Source organism: Prosopis cineraria, unplaced genomic scaffold (genome assembly GCF_029017545.1).
Source record: "Prosopis cineraria cultivar Desert tree isolate PC_DT_omini unplaced genomic scaffold, ASM2901754v1 PC2, whole genome shotgun sequence".
NCBI lineage: Eukaryota > Viridiplantae > Streptophyta > Magnoliopsida > Fabales > Fabaceae > Prosopis > Prosopis cineraria.
The window spans coordinates 24,513,027-24,527,987 of NW_026555333.1; positions in this window are offsets into that span (position 1 = coordinate 24,513,027).

The following is a 14,961-nucleotide window of genomic DNA, read 5'->3' on the forward strand; positions in this document are numbered from 1 at the left end:
ATCAAATATCGGTTGTGGAAATGGCATACAATAAAAGTTCATCTACTAATTTATCATATGATAGCAGAATTTACTATGTTCTTGCCGTGGCGCATGACACAAACAAAAACAGAGTATTTCGCTTTGTACCACATGCCGCAATGCATGACCCATTTTCAATGTTGATAATGTTGTGCCTTTTGAATCTTTTGACTGCATTTGCACTTTCACTAGCTCTCTTATTTGAATATATGTTTTAAGAAGTCAGGATCCGACAATTTGCAAACAAATAAAGGGCTATTACTCTACTATTATTATGTTGGTATTTATTGACTGTGTGATTAGGGATGGCAAAGCCTGGTTTGAATTGGAACTTTACATCATACGTGCATGGTTCCAATATATGAGAGTGTTAAATGTATTTTGGGTAACATTCTAAAGACTCTTGTTTACTCTTGTTAAATGTATTTTGAGTTTTATGAACCAAGTTGGACCTTGTGGCTTTGTTCCTGCATACGTGTCTACCTATGCAACTCAATCTACATATATTCAAGTATGTCTTCCTCCTCCAGAATCTTACAATGGTATCAAAGCTGTGCTTGTTCTTGGGCTATGTTCCCTGTATTTGAAGAGCATATGATGATTTACTTATCCTATATGTACATGCTAATCTACTTTCTCATATTTTTTTGTGCGGTAATGTCATGACCTTCCTCTGTTTGTTTTTCATGCATATTGTTGGTGTAAAATATGCATCCTTGCTTTCTTGGTGGTTTATATATGTAAAATGAGGCTTTACATGTTATCCATAAACTGTATGTGAGTTTAGATAGTGCTGAAACTTCCAAACATATCAAAACTAAAAATTAGATATTTGAAAATGAAGTTTTTTTTAGATAAATGAATACAGTAAACATGTAGAGCTAAAAAAGAAAAGAAAATGACACTAAGAACGTGCAAAATGGAGACCAAATGGAGGAGATATAGCCTCTGAAAGTTTTGAGTCTGACAGACTTGACCTGTCGAAGGAACCGACTCAAGCTAACCTAGCGAGAGGTTGACGATAATAGAAATGACATATCATTTTTGTCCTTGTCAAAATGATATTGGTTCTGTTTTGACATGTTCTATTTAAAGAAATTTTTTTTTTGGTTTTAGGCTTAGAACCCAAACCATTAATTTTTTTTTTGAATTGGGGTGCTAGCCTAAATCTTTAAAATAATTTTTTTTATTAAACAAAGGTTTTGGGTTATGGAAATGGGTCCACAGGTTGGGTATAGAAAACCTAACCTAGTTTGAATTATAATAAATAAAAAAATAATTTGAATTAAAAAAACTTAAACACATGCATGAGAAGGCTTTACAAGCACATGATGGACCCCACCTAGAAGCTATTGGCCCATGGAGCATAACGGACCGGCGTATATCTTTATTGAGTAAGGGAAGCAGCACATGACATGCACGTGCCACAAATGAGATTAGAATTGTTTGGATTTTTTATTTTTCCAGAATTTTTTGTTTAGAGAGCTTTTTAGGGCACATGATGTTGGAAATTGTGTCTTAGGGTCAATCATTATACTGTGCACATTGTTATTTAATGAATTTTTTTTATTATCATCTTAATTGCAAGTTCACTATGATAATTGTATCTTTGGACAAACTATAGTGATTGTCCTAAATGTCCCTAATTGATCATCTATGAGGGATCATAGATAAACCAAGGCTAGTATGATTTTAATTAATTATAGTGATATAAATTAATATCATAGGCACTTGAAAGAGTACAAGGTGCTGGACCGACTCGTTATGAGACAGCTGCATAGTATAAGTCATAAGCTTATTTCATATGTAACCATATCACTAAGCCTTTTGACCTGAGATTATCATGAATTCCTATATGATGATCACTGAACTTTGACCTAGTCAAAAGTCACCTTTGATCGGGTGATCATAAAGGCTATGATTGAGTTTAGTGATATTCATGCAGAGGAATATGAGTAGTCAAGATGAAATTTGTCCCTCACATTAAGTGAGAGATATTATTGGGTTCCTTGATGAGTAAAATTGAGAAAATGTATGGTTATACTATAATATAAAGGGTTTTACAATTGCTACAGTTAGTCCATTCAAAGATTGAGAAAGTAATGGTCAGGTAAAGGAGAATGATAATTTCATGTTTCATACTTGATCGAAATATCACGTGACAGAAGGGATGTGATATAGTTGCATGATAGGTTACATTGGATCATGATCCCATATGAATTGAGTAGTTGTAATGCCTTGTTAGAGGTCACTTGTGACTTATGGGCTAATAGCGTAATTAGCCTATTGTCAATTTCATATGAAGCCTATAAGGTCGCACACAAGAATAGTCCAACTCTAGCTATAATGTCTAAATTTATTGAATTTGAAATGTGTCTAAAGTCAATAAATGTAATGCTTTTCTAGAGTGAACGAATTATATATATATAAATATTTAGTTGATAAATATTTATATGAAATATAAAATTTAAAATATAATTATAAATATATTCAAATATATATATATATATATTCATGTCTGTGTGTGTATATTTGATATATATATATTTGAAATATATATATATATATATATATTTGTGTGTATATATATAATGTAATATGAATATGTGATATATTATATTATATTATATCATATTATATTATGTTAGTTTTAAATTTAATTTTATATATATATTAAATTTAATAACTAACATGATCTAAAAGAATATCATATTAGTTTTATAGTTTGAATTTATAAGATAAATTTGAATTAGATATGATATTATACATTTTGTTTATGAGATAAATTTAATTTAAATTTCGGTTAGATCTTCAAGAGGAAGGTAAAAATCCTAATCTATATAAAATAGATATAAGGGGACATGCAAAATAAGAGAGTTAGAAAATTTTTGATAGTAAAACTTTTTGAGAGCCATGAAACACCTTAGAGAAAGATAAACCAACATTCAAAGAAGAACGGATGTTGGGAGCACTAGCATGCTATTTAAGTTAGAGAGCTATTCGTGTGAATATCGGTAGAGGGAGTAGATCTATGTTATCAACTCTTGAGATCTAAACTCTTGAAGAGAACGTATGTGAAGCATGAAAAAGGTAACTGTTCTTCCCATCTTGACTTAAACAATTTTGTTCAGTCCACATCATGATAGGAAATTTAAAATTTTAATCTTTCACTGTGCCACCCTATCCAACACATGAGGCATCAAATTGAGACACGATTTTCTTAAAAAATTCCTAAATTTGATATCTTCATTTTGATATGCTATTTACCTATATTTAAGACAAAATAAGAATTTATTTTTGAGTTGTTCATTGCATTTTATAATTTTAATCATTTAAAAAAATTTCCCAAAAATTTTATTTAGTTTTTAAAAAAAATGAAGAAAGAGGCTTTTGGTAGCACTGATAACTCACAAAATTATTCTGTTAGTATTGAGTATCTGGATGAGCCAGATTATGAGCTTTTTAGTGAGAATTTTGACCCGAAACCCTATGAAGAGGAGGAGGAGTATGAACCTTAAAGCAAGATTTTGATCCTGAAGAGGATCCTAATGTTGATCTCGAAGATGTGCCAGAAGGACCTAAAAAGGTGCACATAATGCGAGACCAAAATATGAAACAGAAGGTGATGAGAATCTTTAAGACAAAGATGAAGATGTTGAACAACCTTTCATACCCTTTGTGATAAAAAGATATAGCAAAGAGAGAAGTTAAAAGAATTCAAAAGCTAGATCACATTTTCCCAAGAGTAAGAGCATATTCAAGCTTCATAATAAAGGAAGAACAAACTCTAGTTGTGAAATTTTTTTACAAACAACTCAAGAAAGAACTTGTGCAACATAACAAGCAAAGCAAGTTGTACTCAGAAAATCCTCTATAGAATAGAGCCATCAAAGGGATGAGAGTGCAAGAAAAATATAAAGACATAATTAAAAGTTATCTTTTTAGGCCTATACCTTAAAATAATGTAATGTATCTTTTTTTTTGAGTTTGTATTTATTCAAGTTACGTTATGCTGTTTTTTTTAAGATCTTGATGATTTATAATATATATGAAGTATGTTAATTTTTTATGATGATTTTTTTATTGCTTTATATATACTTCATTTGAGTGAGAGCTCTTAAGTGATAAGTCGTTTAAGAGCTAATATAATAATTATAAAAAAATATTTGTAAAATTCTTTATAGATAATAGTAATTTTGTTAGAGTCAGTGTGATGGGAGATACAAGCATAGCCTCTTGATAGTTGACCTAATATTATTGTTATCACTCTAATAAAGAATAATACCAGTATAAGAAATTTCATGTTTCTCATGAGTATTTTATTCTTGGTTTAATATAGAAAACTATTAATGTGGAATAGCTTCGTATCAGAATTAAGAATGGCAACAAAAAGAATTATTGTTGAATTAAATAAAGGGGACAAGCTAAATGGGGATGATTAGGATATATGGCATGTATTTTGGAAGAGCAAGATGTTGTTGAGCTATTGATCGTGGTCATGGTTGAGCTTGAGGTAGGAAACTTGACTCAACATAGGAGAGACCAAGAGGCATTTATGGCATGGAAACAAAAGAACAGTATTGCACAAATAACACTTTTAATTGCTATGGAGAATGATCTGATGTGTGAATTTAAAAAGCACTTCACAGCTTAGGCTGTGTAGACAGCCTTAAAAGAGAAGTTTGGGGGTATCTCAACCGCCAAACTGAGAAGGCTAACAATTAAGTTTGATACTTACAAGTTGAAATTGAATACTTCTATGCAGTAGTACCTTAGGGAGATGGCCAACATAATTCATGGACTTAAAGAAGCTGGGCACAATTTGTTTGATGAACAATAAGTATAGGCTGTAATCTGATCACTCCCAACTACCTGGGAATATATAAAGGTTATCTTAACTTACAATGAAAATATCGTTAACTTTAATGATATGGCTAAGCACTTGGAGCTAGAAGATGAATGTCTGGAGGCTTACAAGTCATTTGGACAAGCTTACCTTGTCGAGGAAAATGGTCCTTTAAATGCTAAGCCTAAGAAAGGCAAAAAGCAATAAAAGAAGGGTAACAAGAGTAACCCTATGGCAAAAAAGAACAAACAAACTTTTAAAAAGAAGGGAAAGAAGGGCAGAAAAAAGAGAATTGACCTTAAAAAGGTCAAATGCTTTGCTTGTTAAAAGATAGGCCATTTTGCAAAAGATTGTCCTGAGCAAAGTGGACGTGATCAGGTACTTGTGGATTTTTTAAATTCACATTTTTCTTATGTTTTTAGTAATGGTTTTCTAAAGAAAATTGTTTTCTCTTCTTGGATTGTAGACTTGGGCTCCACTAACCAAATTAGTAAGGATAGTAGATCATTTATAGAGTACAATCGATTACTAAATCAAAGCAAGTGGCTTCATATTGGCAAAAATGCGAGAATCTAGGTGAAAGGCATTGGACCTTGTAAGTTGATCTTGCGAGGTGGCAAAACCTTAATTCTCCATGATGTTTTACATGCACAGAACATCCAATGGAACTTAATTTCTATTGCTTGCCTTTTAGAATTTAGGTTTGTTAATTTTCAGGACAAGGTGGCTAACATTACATACATTTCAACCTTTCATGGTTGTTCTTTTCTTTCCAAAAAGTTCCTTATTATGGATATTGTTCACAAAGTTTATTTTTTGTGATTGCTTTACCACCTATTCTAATAATATTGATATGAATATCTTGTTGGATAGGAAGGCACAGTGGAAGATTAAAAATTTTAAATCTCTATCCTAATGTGAACCGAATGAACTCGTTTAAGTCAAGGTGGATAGAACAATTACCTTTTACTTTTTGTGCTTCACATGTTGTCTTTAAGAAATTGGATCTCAGGAGCTGACAATGTAGATTTGATCCCTCTATCAGTATCCACACGAATAGTTCTCCAACTCAAATGGCACGTTAGCGCTTGAAAATATCTGTCTATTTTCTCAAAACATTGAACTACTTTTTCTCCAGCGTGTTTCATAGCTCTCAATGTGTTTTTCCATTAGAACTTTTCTAACTCCGATCCATTCATCAAGCATGTCCCTATCTATATAATATATAGATTACGATTTTTACCTTCCACTTAAAGAGCCCACGAAAATTTAATTAAATTTATCTCATAAATTTAAATTATATAACTGACATGATATTCTCTTATATCATGTTAGTTATTTAAATTTAGTCCATCACATAAAATTAAATTTAAAACTAACATAATATAACATAATATACTATAATATCACATATACATATTATATATATATGTATAATTTCATATATCATGTATATATACATATCAGATATATATATATATATATATATATTATATGGATTAATAAGCACAGTAGACCTTGAACTCTTACTCAAAAAGCGCTTTGGACCTTGTATTCTTAAGATATGCAAAATAAACCCTAAACTTTTAAATTCATAGCAAAATGAACCTTGACCGTTAAATTTTTAAATGCCATTATTGTTCACGTGGTATTATTCACTGTGGGCCCTAGTTAATGCTAACGTGTCATTGTCAATTAGCTTCACAGATCCTAAACTATTATGTTAGTAGCGTCCTGAATCTCGAATTTTGAAATTTTGAGCAAATTACCCCCACTTTTTATGTATAAAATATTGACTATTATGTAAAACAAATTAGCCTTAGCGTAGTTCGCTGTGGTGAATGCAATTATTTCCATGGCGAACAACCCATAATTTGTAAAATGACATTTTTTGCCCTTTTTTATAATGTTTTTCAAATAATTGGTATCTCATCCTTTTGCATACTCTATAACTTTAATTTAGTCTTATTTTAAATAATGTTTATTTATTTAATGGTGAAAATTTAGGATCCTATTTGAAAAGAAGTTTAAGTATCATAGGATTTTATAGATGATGGATGTGAAAGCCAATGATTTCATTAACAAATTTAAAACTCAAATTAATTGATTAATTAACATTATCTAATATTTAAACTTCTTTTCAAATTGGATTCCAAATTTTCACCATTAAATAAATAAATATTATTCAAAATAAGATTAAATCAAAGTTATCAAGTATGTGGAAGCATGAGATACCAATCGTTTGGAAGATAGTGTAAAAAAAGGAAAAAATGTAATTTCACAAAATTATGGGTTGTTTGTCATGACCAACAATACATTTACTGCGACAAACCACACTGAGGCTAATTTGGTCTACATAATATTCAACATTTATACATAAATGGTAGGGATAATTTGTTCAAAATTTCAAAGTTTAGGGTCCAGAACGCTACTAACATAATAGTTTAGGGTCTATAGTGCTAATTGACAATGACACATCAATATTAACCAAGGCCCATAATGAACAATACTGTGTGAACAATAATGACACTTAAAAATTTGACGATCAGGGTTCATTTTGCTATGAATTTAAAAGTTTAGAAACTTTTTGCACATTTTAAAAGTTTAGGGTCCAAGGCCCTTTTCATACAAGAGTTCAAGGCCCATTTTTCTCATTAACTCTATTTATATATATATATATATATTGAATATATATATATATATATATATTTTAAATTTTATATTTCATATAAATATATATATTTAAATATTTATTATATATATAATATTTATCAAATAAATATTCAAATATATATATAATTCATTCACTCTAGAAAAGCATTACAGTTATTGAATTTAGACACATTTCATATTCAATAAACTTGGACATTATAGCTCGAGTTGAGTTACTCTTGTGTGCGACCCTATAGGCCCACATAAAGTTGGCAGTAGGCTAATTATGTTATTAGTCTATAAGTCACAAGTGGCTTCTAGCAAGACATTGCAATTACTTAATTCATATGGGGATCGATGATTTGATGTAACCTATCATGTAACTATATCACATTCCTTTTGTCACGTGATATTTTGGTCAAGTGCGAGACATGAAATTGTCATTCTCTTTTACCTAACCATTACTTTCTTGATCTCTGAGTGAACTGATATAACAATGAAAAAAAACCCTTTCCATTATAGTATGGCCATACCTTTTCTTAATCTTACTCATCGAGGGACCCAGTAATATCTCTCAATTAACATGAGGGACAAATTCTATCTTGACCACTCATATTTCCCTATATAAATATCATTAAATTCAATCATAGCCTTTATGATCACCCGGTCAAAGGTGACTTTTAATTAGGTCAAAGTTCAATAGTCATCATGTAGGAATCAATAATGATTCAAGTTAAAGGGCTTAGTGATATAGTTACATATGAGATAAGCATATGACTTATACCATGCAGCTTTCTCATAGTGGGTCAGTCTAGCACCTTGTACTTTTTCAAATACTTATGACTTTGATTTATATCTTTATAATTAATTAAAGTCATATTAGTCTTATTTCATCTATGATCCCTCATAGATGACCGACTAGGGACATTTAGGACAATCACTATAGTTTGTCTAAGGATACAATTATCATAATGAACATGCAATTAATATGATAACAAAAGAAAAATTCATTAAATAACAATGTTTATTATACAATGATTGGCCCTATGGCATAATTTTTAACATATCTAGCATGTTAGACTAGGGCATATTAATCAAAATAGAATGATTTAGCTAGTTAAAGAAGGAATGCTGGGTCCAATTACAAATATGGAACTGTCCTTGTTTGAAAATTGTTTAGTTGCTAAAGCAATAAGAAAACTTTTTGGTAAAGGTATTAGGGCTGAAAATCTATTGCAATTAATCCATTTTAATATATGTGGTCCTATAAGTGTAAGGGTGAAACATGAAGCTTGATATTTTATTACCTTTATTAATGATTTTTCACATTTTGGTTATGTCTATTTGATACCACAAAAGTCTAAAGCTCTTGAGTGCTTTAAACGACACATTAATGAGGTTGAAAATCAAGTAGATAGTAAAATTAAAACATTGCAAACTGACCGAGGACATGAATACATGTTTGATCAATTTAAAGAACTCTGTGAAGAAAAAGGAATAATTAGACAACTAATTATTCTTGGAACTCCATAACAAAATGGAGTTTCTAGAAGAAGAAATAAAACTCTTCTAGACATGGTTAAGTCAATGATGACACAAGAAAATATTTCAATCTTGTATTAGGGGGATGCTTTGCTAACTATAGCCTTTATACTTAATCGTATGCCCTCAGAATTAGTTACTTCCACACCCTATGAGTTATGGATAAAACTTAAACTTGATTTAAATATCTTATGATCATGGGGGTTAGCTGCATATGTCCATGATGATTCCTATAAATACGAAAAATTAGATCCAAGAGGGAAGAAATGTATCTTTATAAGATACTCTAAGTAATCAAAGGGTTATGTTTTTATTGGTGAAATGATGATGGAACTATAATTGAAATTGAATCTAGGAATATCATATTTTTAGAAAGTGAGTTTCCTAGCAAAGGAGAAGTTGAATGAACTATATCTCTTTATACGACACAGGAGCAACATAATATAGAATAATAGATAGGCTTGAATCATCATAAAATGTTGATCTAAGTGGGAGCCCTAAAAAGTATGCCAGAAGACCTAAAAAGAATCAAAATTTATAAGAGACCCTACTTCGAAAAAGTTATAGAGAGAGTGTACCTAAAAGACCCTTTCAAATTGAGGGTGAAGCATTAATAGTAACTCCTTAAGATGATGATAAGCCACATTCTATAAATGAAGCTTTATCAGGACCTGCTAAGGATAAATAGAAGAAAGTATGAAAGAAGAAATGGGTTCTATTAGCACCAACCAAGTATGAAATTAGTTGATTTACCATGTGACTGAAAGGCTATTGGGAACAAGTGGATTCTCAAAATCAAAAGAAAAGTGGATAGATCAATTGATAAATACAAGGCTCGCTTCGTAGCAAAGGAGTATACACAACAAGAGGGAATAGATTATGAGGATACTTTTTCCCCCATTATGCACTTCAATTCTATTATATTAATTCTAGCAATAGTAAATAGTCTGAATTTAGAGTTGCACTAGATAGATGTTAAAACTGCCTTTCTAAAAGGTGATCAAGATAAAGAAGTCTATATGCAACAACCATTAGGGTTCATTAAAAAAGGAAAAGATAAAGTATATAAATTAAATAGATTAATTTATAGACTAAACTAATCATCCAGACAGTAGTATTTGAGATTTCATATAGCAATAACCTTGTATGACTTCCAAATGATTGAGAAAGACCATAGTATTTACATCAAGAGGTTCAACAGCAACTTCATAATATTATCTCTTTATGTGAATGATATTCTATTAGCTAAAAATAATCTGGATTCAATAATCACCATTAAAGAATAGCTTTCATTGAATTTTTAAATGAAGGACATGGATGAAGCATAGTACATTCTTAAAGTTAAAATCCAAAGAATCACTCTAAGAAGATCTTTTCTCTTTCATAAGAAAATTATATAAGGAAAATTCTTAAGCATTGTAATATGAAAGAATGTAAACCGATAGTCAAAATTGAAGTCTTGATATGGATCCTAAAATTGAAATAGCCAAAAAAGAAGATGGAAAGAGTTCCACATGCTAGTATAGTTAGAAGTCTAATATATGCAATGATGTGTATAAGACTAGACATCTGCTATAAGTAGGACTTGTGAGTTGCTACTAATCCAACCTCGATAAGAACATTGGAAGGATGTGAAGAGGATCTTAAGATACTTGAAGGGTATAATTGACCATGCATTGTGTTACCAAGGGAGTGATCTACACCTGACAGGATACTCCAACGTGGATTTAGGTGAAGATAAAGATGAACACAGATCGACTTCAAGCTATACTTTCTTGCTGAAAAATAGGGCCATTTATTAGAGCAGCATGAAGCAAACACACATTGGCTTGCACTCTATAAAAGCTAAGTTTGTAGCATATACTACAACAGTGTAAGAGGCTATATGGCTAAAGAGATTTTTACAACATCTTGGGTTTGAAAATGAAAGTACGACTCTAGTATTAATTCATTGTGACAACATTGTAGCCATAACCTACACCAAAGATCCTAAGTACCATAACAAAACTAAGCACATCAAGTACAATTTTGTAAGGGATTATATAGCGTAAAAATTTATCACTGTTCAATACATTTCTATGAAATGTATGATAGAAGATCCCTTAACAAAACTCATAGCCAAAGAGATATTTGAGAAACATGTAAGGGCTTTTGGCATGTCTAGATTGTGAAAGGACAGACTTGATATAATATTTTGGTTATATTAATGAGAATTTTTCAGTACTTCCATATGTGTAAGCTTGAGAATATATAATGTCTAGTATGTTATAGAGGTTGATAAGGTTTACTCTCTTATACAAGCAACTGCCTTTAACATTCAAATCAAAGATGAGACATTTTTGTTCACCAGCAAGGCAACAAAAGTATTGATATGGTAGAGAACAAATAAAAATCATATGTTGTCTCAATCAAAGAACAAGCTGAGATAAGATCCATAAGTATATTTAGATTGAGTCATAGATCCTCATATCCATGATGCTTATAGCCAAACAACAAATTCTTTTAAATTGATGTCATGTGAGATCAATAGAATAGAAGAATTTAGTTTTAGGTACAGTAAGAGTACCTGAACTTAAGTTTGTATGGTGTTAATAATAAATGAAAATGACATATGCTTTTACAAGCAAGAGTAACACCATAGCATGTGTTTCATACCACATGTGCTTAAGAATCGCAATTGGAAAGTAAGTGAATAAATCCTTGCTTCATTGCTGTGTGAGTCCTAGAAAGGATAATCCTTTTAATGATGTCCTTTGACTTTAACATTATTATAGAGATATGTCACAGTGTCTGCTACTTTAACATACATCATATGTTCTTAATTAATGTGATCTAAAGGTATCAAGTTAGGAAAGTGACTATTTCCTATCAAAATGATATATGGGTGAAAGGAAGATTACCTTAAATATACACATCCCTTCTCGTATTCATGACATGTCCCTTATGAAATAATGTGTTGATTCATAAGTATAGATACTATATAAATAAGAAAGACTGTTTGAGTCTTAGATTGACTCGAGAGGGATCATATTAGTCATAATGAGAAGTGTATATTAGTAAATATAGGACATTAAAGTACAAATTCAATTAAGGATACATTTAAATTGTATGGTTATTTGTGCTAGTCCTTAATAGGATTTCTAGCACAATTTCTCGAAGTGAAGAAGTCAAGCCTATATGGTCAGGACAAAACACTTCATAGGAAAGAAGAAAGAGAAAGAGATAAAACTTGTGATATCTTATCCACCAAGTGTGAGTAGATGTTGGGGCAATAATGAAATCAAGAAGTAGCAAGTAGCTATTTTTTTGAACTAAAATGACCCATTTGCCCTTAGCTAATTAATAGGGAAAAAATGAATGAAAAAGGAGCCCTTTTTTTGCATGATAAAGGCCCTTAGTTTGAATTTTGAGACACGCTTGAGGCTTCTCACTCTTCCTAAAACCAGTTATTGAACTCCCTCTCATCTCTACACTATTGCCTCTTCGAATTCATACCTTAAAGAGGAAGGTCTTAGTCTTTTCTCTGTTTAGTGAAAATATTAATTTTCCCCTTAAAGATCAAGAAACATCCTCTTTTCCTCCATTTTCATCTTTTGATCACACTTAGAGATTGAGAGTGAGAGAGAAACTCAAACCAAAAGCTTCTGCTTTTGGTCTTCCTTTACAATTCAAACTATTACTAGTAAAAATCTAGTTGTGTTTCGCCATTGTTTTGCCATTTATCCCTTAAACCAAGATCCATTTATCCCTTCCTACTCCTTGCTCGTTATGAATATTGTTGTGCATGTCTCACCATTCAAGCTCCTTCTTTCTTCTCCAATTATGAATGCTGGTGTCGATTGTGTCTCCTTTATCCATGTTACGTGGATGCATTAGGTTTTCCTCTCCCTCTTTTCAATCTGTGCATAGCAAAAGAATGCAAGGGGTGGTTCGTTGCCATTAGAAGTCTAAGTCATGAGTTCTCTTCTCCCCTGTTCTGTTGACTTCTTCCTTTTCCTTCCCTTCACTTCAATGTTTTGCTTCATTTGTCAATCCAACCAAAACCTCTTAACCTCTCGTTATTTAGGTCAAGGTTTGGGTATTGGTTGAATTTTGTAGGGTGTGGGGAAATAATGAAATCAAGAAATGGCAAGTAGGGTGTAGGACAATAATAAATCCACTTAAGAAAATGACAAGTAGTGTATATAGCATTAATAAGTAAATAGGTATTTACTAGTGACTAGTGACAAGTATGTTATAGGTAAATAATATGTTCACTTAGGAAATTGATAAATATTGTACAAGACATTGAGTACTAAATGCTTATTTTCTAGTGAAAAGTAGGATGAGGACAATAACAACTTGACTTAAGAAATTGACAAGTACTGTACAGGGTATTAACAAGTGAATAGTTAGTTACTTAGGACACTAACAAATTTACTTAAGAAATTGACAAACATGCATATACATTTATACATGTAGGTAGTTAAGGTGTGTCATACGTGTTGTGATTCTAATTTTTTCTAATATTAAAATTTATGAATTTTCAATTAATTGAAGATGAAGGGAGAAAGGAAGGCAAATATTTCTAGTTATTCAAAATTTGTTTAAGAATTTTATAAGAAGAACAAGTGCAAGTATAAATTAATTAGGGAAGGACTGAAAGATTTGACAAAAATGTGGGAGAAGTTATTAGCAACAAAGAAGGAGGAACATTCAAAGAAAGTAAAGGAGGAGAGAGGAGAGACATCTATAAAATATATTGTTCCCATCCATACTTATTACTCTCTTAGTCAGTTTTCAAAAGTTTCAAAGTATGTTAAGGGAAAGGACAAACTAAGAAAAAGGTGTGAGAAGATTGGGTTTGACAAATTTCTCAATATAGGGTGCAAAAAAATACATAGAGATTTTTGTGGAGAGTTGATGTGAGCATTTGATCCTTAACCCAAGAAATATGCATTAGAGGGAAAGTGAGGAAAATAAATGCAAATGATGTGCAAAATTTGATAGGCATAAGGAATGATGGTAAGGAGGTAACTGAAGTAGATATTAATGACAAATCATTCAAGAAATTGAAGGAAACTTACTTTAGAATGCCCTACAAGAAGATCTTGAAAATGATAAGATCTATAAAAGAGGATGTTTAGTTTGAGTTGGTGTTTCTAATGTACACTTTAGGACTTCTATTATATCCAACAGCAAGTATAAGGGTTAGTGATTATGTTTTGAAGGTTTTACATGAAACATATAAAGCAATTAGTAAATATGACTGAGCAACATATGTGTTTAATGAGCTATACAATGAAGTAGATATGTGGAAGCAATAACTCAGTAAAGGGAAGATAATTGGAAGGAAGAATGTTGGAGGATGCATCTATTTTCTCATGGTAAGTGTGTGGTTGTAATTGGTAAATTGATAGAATGTGAATCATTATATCTTGAAAGTAATATGTCAAATTTTATGTAGGTTTGTTGCTTCTAATATTTTCCTCTTGGCTAAGAAGAAAGACTTAAGCCTGATAATGCCCTTGCATGTTGGGATGATGAGAAAGTTTTTGAAAGAGTAAAGGTAGAGAAAAAGAGCATTTGGGGCATATTACATGATCTCATGAGTGCATATGATAGTTCTTCTACCAAGTTTTATCCAACATATGCTTTCAATCACCCAGTAGCTATAAAAAGTGGTCCTATATTCATGTATCAATTTTGACATACTGAGATATAATTTGTTTTGTAGGAAATAAGATGTATGCAAGAATAGTGTCTGCATTTGGTGAGGAGCTGATGAACCTACAATTAAAAATTCTAGGGGATTCAAAAAAAGTTAAAAAGATAAAAGGAAAGGGTGATAAAATAGAAGAAGAAGCATATGAGGATTATGAAAGAGGAGGATAAAGAAAAGGATGAGGAAGCTAATGAGG